General features: G+C 37.9%; 6 non-coding genes across 6 annotated transcripts; 3 read left to right on the top strand and 3 right to left on the bottom strand.

The window, feature by feature from the left end:
• Nucleotides 1-181: 181 nt before the first annotated feature.
• Nucleotides 182-253, bottom strand: Trnaq-cug (transfer RNA glutamine (anticodon CUG)). Its single transcript has one exon. It is a non-coding gene; the product is annotated as a tRNA-Gln (tRNA).
• A 100-nt stretch (nucleotides 254-353) lies between these two features.
• On the top strand, nucleotides 354-425 carry Trnad-guc (transfer RNA aspartic acid (anticodon GUC)). The gene has a single exon. It is a non-coding gene; the product is annotated as a tRNA-Asp (tRNA).
• Nucleotides 426-2,294: 1,869 nt separating this feature from the next.
• Trnaq-cug (transfer RNA glutamine (anticodon CUG)) lies at nucleotides 2,295-2,366 on the bottom strand. Its single transcript has one exon. It is a non-coding gene; the product is annotated as a tRNA-Gln (tRNA).
• Nucleotides 2,367-2,466: 100 nt separating this feature from the next.
• Trnad-guc (transfer RNA aspartic acid (anticodon GUC)) lies at nucleotides 2,467-2,538 on the top strand. The gene has a single exon. It is a non-coding gene; the product is annotated as a tRNA-Asp (tRNA).
• Nucleotides 2,539-3,483: 945 nt separating this feature from the next.
• Nucleotides 3,484-3,555, bottom strand: Trnaq-cug (transfer RNA glutamine (anticodon CUG)). The gene has a single exon. It is a non-coding gene; the product is annotated as a tRNA-Gln (tRNA).
• Nucleotides 3,556-3,820: 265 nt separating this feature from the next.
• Trnad-guc (transfer RNA aspartic acid (anticodon GUC)) lies at nucleotides 3,821-3,892 on the top strand. The gene has a single exon. It is a non-coding gene; the product is annotated as a tRNA-Asp (tRNA).
• Nucleotides 3,893-6,073: the final 2,181 nt, after the last annotated feature.

Raw genomic sequence — 6,073 nt, 5'->3', positions numbered from 1 at the left:
CGAGTCGCTTGAAGAGTCGTGTTTATAACGCGAAGATCCTGGATTCCACCCTCATACAGATGATTATGTTTGATTTTACCATGCTTACCGTTTTTTAAATTTGTATATGAAAATAATGAGATGATTGAAAGGAAAACGTATGTACTAATTCCAAATGGAAAATTCCAATAAAAATAGTGGAAGGTTCCACCGAGATTTGAACTCGGATCGCTGGATTCAGAGTCCAGAGTGCTAACCATTACACCATGGAACCTTTTGATAAATAGTTATCGCTCCACTTTACCTGAACCACTCGTCATAATGAACCAATCGGGCTAGGCCTCCTTCACAATTTAGTTGTACTGACAAGTACTTCCTCGGTAGTATAGTGGTGAGTATCCCCGCCTGTCACGCGGGAGACCGGGGTTCAATTCCCCGCCGGGGAGTAGTAATTTTTTCTCTTGCATTTCCTTCGAGTATCTGATTAATGAATGAGAATTGTGTGGTAGTGAGTGTGTGTGTAAATAAATTTTTAAATCCCAATTTAAATAAGTTTATACATGTCACTAAATTATAAAGTATTACATTAATTGCTTTCCATAAGGTTATTTTAATAAACCCTTGATGAATTATGTCTAGTATGGATTTCCATAGATTGTCATTAGTGACTAGTGTTTTTTATGGGTGATTGATTTTGGAGGTTTTGGTTGGTTAAAAGTTTAGGTCAGGTGATTTTCTTGAGAGTTCTTTCTAGTCTATTTAATTATCTTTGAATATAACACTTTTGCCAGTTAAGCTGAATGGTTGCATTTCCTATATACTGTGATATTTCTTTTTATGGGACTTTAATCATTGCAGTGCAAGTCAGTTTATTTTAATCACATTGATGTCAAAGTACGAATGATATGAGATTATCAATTCTTTTGCATTGTATACTTTAAATGTAATTAGGAATGTTATTTCTTGTATATAGAGTTACCTGATGTGTTGATTGGTTGTACTGGTCTGGTACCACATATTGGGTAAGGATATATGATTAGGAGTACCATACATGTGTGTATATTCTGCATGTATAGTATCATCTCATGATCTGTATGCATTTATGATATATTCATTTTCTATTGAATTAATAGTAAAGATTGGCAATTTATATTTTATTCTGATCAAATCATGATACATATAGTAAAAGTAATTTAGTTTTATCATTTCTACAACACTAAGATAATTTCTGTGATATGAATATAGGTGAAATTATCTGTCTTTGTTTCATGTTACTATGTCTTATTTTATTGTGTATTGAATGTGAATATATGTTTGTTTCAGACTATTATTTACAGTGCCATCAATACAATATTGAAAACAGCGATTGTGTTTGACTTTATGGTTACTTGGAACCCAGTAACAATTGGAAGGAAATTCTACACATTGTGTGTTAACATTTCACTTACAGATCTCTGTTTTATAGGTAAACGCGTGCTTGTATGTTTTGTTTTTTATTATAGCAGCCTGTTATGAAATGTACATCAACATACCAGCCCCAATCTTTCCTCCTCACAATTGAACGATTGTATACCTGGTTTAATATCCCGTTCCAGTTTTCTTCACTCATACAGAGACGTCACCATTGGCGGTGAAGGGCTGCAAACTCCAGGCTGATACTGGCGTTTATGACCAACGAGCAAGAAGGGATCTTTAACATGCCACACCTGCTGTGACACGGGTCCTTGTTGTTTTCAGTTTCATCCGAAGGACCGCCTCATTTAGTCGCCTCTATCATTAGTTTGTAGATGATATTTACTACATGATTATCATGATCATGAGTTCTAAAACCGCCATTCACTTCTCAAAACTGTTCTCATTGTGAAAATTCGATTTCATTTTCACTTCTTGATGAAAGAAATCACTTAGTCGCATGGATTCTAAGCATAATTCGCCCAGTTTGGTAAAATAAGTACTCGTGTTCCTTAATAGTTTAAACCTTTGACCTTTATATCCGAGTTCAAAGAAAAAAGTACATTAATCATGATACACCTTGAATTGACGAGGAATGTGCTACAACTACATGTATATGTATTTCTACTGTACATTGGCTATCTCTCGTGAATATTGAAATCATCAGTAAAGGTCGGTTAGCCGAGTCGCTTAGAGAGTCGTGCTTATAACGCAAAAATCCTGGATTCCACCCTCATACAGCTGATTATGTTTGATTTTACCATGCTTACCGTTTTTTAAATTTGTATATGAAAATAATGAGATGATTGAAAGGAAAACGTATGTACTAATTCCAAATGGAAAGTTCCAATAAAAGTAGTTGAAGGTTCCACCGAGATTTGAACTCGGATCGCTGGATTCAGAGTCCAGAGTGCTAACCATTACACCATGGAACCTTTTGCTAAATTGTTATCGTTCCACTTTACCTGAACCACTCGTCATAATGAACCAATCGGGCTAGGCCTCCTTCACAATTTAGTTGTACTAATAAGTACTTCCTCGGTAGTATAGTGGTGAGTATCCCCGCCTGTCACGCGGGAGACCGGGGTTCAATTCCCCGCCGGGGAGTAGTAATTTTTTCTCTCGCATTTCCTTCGAGTATCTGATTAATGAATGAGAATTGGAAGGAAATTCTACACATTGTGTGTTAACATTTCACTTACAGATCTCTGTTTTATAGGTAAACGCGTGCTTGTATTTTTTTGTTTTTTATTATAGCAGCCTGTTATGAAATGTACATCAACATACCAGCCCCAATCTTTCCTTCTCACGATTGAACGATTGTATACCTGGTTTAATGTCCCACTCTAGTTTTCTTCACTCATACAGAGACGTCACCATTGGCGATGAAGGGCTGCAATATCTAGGCTGATACTCGGCGTTTATGGCCAACGAGCAAGAAGGGATCTTTAACATGCCACACCTGCTGTGACACGGGTCCTTGGGTTTTTTTTTTTTCTGTTTCATCCGAAGGACCGCCCAATTTCGTCGCCTCTGTCATTAGTTTGTAGATGCTATTTACTGCATGATTATCGAGTTCTAAAACCACCATAATGATTCACTTCTCAAAAATGTTCTCATTGTGAATTTCACTTCTTGATGAAAGAAATCACTTACTACCAGGTATTCTAAGCATAGTTTGCCCAGTTTGGTAAAATAAGTACTCGTGTTCCTTAATAGTACCTTCATGTCCGAGTTCAAAGAAAAACATACATTAATTATGATACACCTTGGATTGACGGGGAATGTGCTATAACTTAATGTATTTCTAATGTACACTGGATATCTCTCGTGAACATTCAAATCACCAGTAAAGGTCGGTTAACTGAGTCGCTTACAGAGTCGTGCTAATAACGCGAAGCTCATGGATTCCACCCTCATACAGCTGATTATGTTTGATTTTACCATCCTTTCCATTTTCCATATTAAATTTTGTATATGAAAATCAAGAGATGATTGAAAGGAAAACGTATGTACTTATTCAAAATGGAAAGTTCCAATAAAAGTAGTTGAAGGTTCCACCGAGATTTGAACTCGGATCGCTGGATTCAGAGTCCAGAGTGCTAACCATTACACCATGGAACCTCTAGCTAAATTATTATCGCTCCACTATTTTGAACCACTCATCATTAATGAACTAATCGGGTTATGCCTCTTTCCCAATTTAGTTGTTCTGATAAATACTTCCTCGGTAGTATAGTGACGAGTATCCCCGCCTGTCACGCGAGAGACCGGGGTCATTACACCATGGAACCTTTAGTTACATTGTTACCGTTCCACTTTACCTGAACCACTCGTCATAATGAACTAATCGGGTTTCTTTCCCAATTTAATTGTTCTGATAAGTACTTCCTCGGTAGTATAGTGGTGAGTATCCCCGCCTGTCACGCGGGAGACCGGGGTTCAATTCCCCGCCGGGGAGTAGAAATTTTTTCTCTCACATTCCCTTCGAATACGCGTGCTTGTATTTTTTTTAAATTAGAGCAGCCTGTTATAAAATGTACATCAATATACCAGCCCCAATCTTTGCTCCTCACGACTGATCGATTGTTTACCTGGTTTAATGTCCCCCTCGGGATTTTTTCACAAATATGGAGACGTCACCATTGGTGGTGAAGGCCTGTACAATCATGCCAAGAATCTCCGGTATAGAAAAACCGTTATAAATCAGTGACCGCAATTAAGAGATAAGCGACGGCTACTATTAATCAGCATGTAATATGGCCCTATTGAAGCCAACGAATTCAGACCGGACGGGATTTCTAGGCATGGTCATGATTTTTGTGTATTCAACTAAAAACACTCAAATAACCCCATACAAGCTTATTTGGTCAGTTTTGAAAATTATTTTTGCACATTAATGGCAAAAATTACAAATTGTGACCCCCCCCCCCCCCCCTTGCACTTCATGACATATTTTGAATGAATCGTTAGAGAACGTTGTAATTTATCACTTGTTTAAATTGATGCCAATAACGCGCTAATGCCGAATAACGCTGTTGGAAATGCTCATTGTTACCCGTCTCGTCTGCCGACACCGCAAAAACAACATCCTACGCAGAATTTTCGAAAGCTTTTACCCGCAAACAAGACTACACTCAAATCCACATGTTTTTCACATGTGTGTAAACAGCCTGAGTGCACCTCAGGAAGTAGCCTCAGCTACCAACATCAAATAGTTCCTTTGTATACAACTGATTATTTCCGAAAATTACACAAAATTTTCTAATCAGGGGTACAAAAATTAAGAGAAAAGAAGAAGAGGAAATGAGAAGAATCGCGCAGGGGGAAAAATCATTCTTTTAAATCTATGGAACTACCATTGACTAAGTTCATTTTGATTGGACAATTACCGGTGTGATACCTTTACACATTAGACGAATGATCCCGATGCCGGCATATTTTGTAGAATATTGAATATACCTTTCTGTCTGCAGAATGTGTATTGATACAGTAGTTCATATTTTTAAAATTATTTTTACTACCCCCCCCCACCCTTTCAAATGTTCCGTTCCAAACTCGGCTATACCGTACTCGTTGATATGCTGATCACATTAGACGCATATAAGCGATCAATTAATGGGGGGTGTTGGGGTGTTACACCATTACACTTAGCAAATACGGTACATTTCTGCGAAACGTGGCTCCTGAACTTTACCTCTTCAACATCTCGCGCATTATCAAATTCGATAATTAATCCATTGAATAGCTGTAACAAACCAAACTCGATGTTAACAATTGGTGGGGACCCAAGGGCCGAATAAGTCCCCCGAATCTACTGAATTCTGACTAAATAAAAATGTGCATGCTTTTCTGGACAGTTCTATTTTTTTTTAAATGATCGGGGGGGGGGGGGGGTCGCCATTACTAGAGCTAGCTACGTATTTTTAAAACTAACTAGTCCTGCATGGACCTGGTCGCGATAGCTCAGTAATACATCGCTTGGTTTGTGGGCGGGAGGTCGTGAGTTCGAGAACCGTTAATGTCATTGCCACATCAAACCTAAGGCATAAACAAAGACAGTGATTGCTCCTTTGCCAAACACTCGGCATTGAAAAGTGAGAATCGCGGGTCTTTCCGTAATTACCTTAAAAAAGATATTCCGTATCGCTACACAGGCGTTGGCACGATAAAGAACCGTCATTGCTACGGCCCCGTGTGCTAAGCACGTCTACAGATGTGGTACATGTACATCAGTGACGTTAACTAATGAAATCCTTCGTAACAAATCAAAATAAACATTCCCTGGATACAATACAAATGAAAAATTATACAATGCAAATGGAAAATATAGAATACAAATGGAAAATTATACAATACAAATGGAAAAGATCAAATATTGCAACGTTTGACATGCCATAATAAACAGATGTAATGTGTGTGTGCGCGTGCGTGCATGTGTGTGCGTAAAGAAAAAACATTGAAGTATTGTGAAGTTTGTCATTTCTTATATTTGACAAGAGCTCGGTCAATCTATGACACATACCTTTACTCTTTAATAGTAAATTCGAACCGAGCGATATTATAATTGCCTGTGATATTGCTGGATAATTGACTCTTTCATACCTACATGTAAGTGGGGCTCGTCAGTCATTCAACATCT

Source organism: Ostrea edulis, chromosome 1 (assembly GCF_947568905.1).
Source record: "Ostrea edulis chromosome 1, xbOstEdul1.1, whole genome shotgun sequence".
NCBI lineage: Eukaryota > Metazoa > Mollusca > Bivalvia > Ostreida > Ostreidae > Ostrea > Ostrea edulis.
Note: the sequence above shows the minus strand (reverse complement) of the source record. Positions and strands in the feature narration are given on the sequence as shown.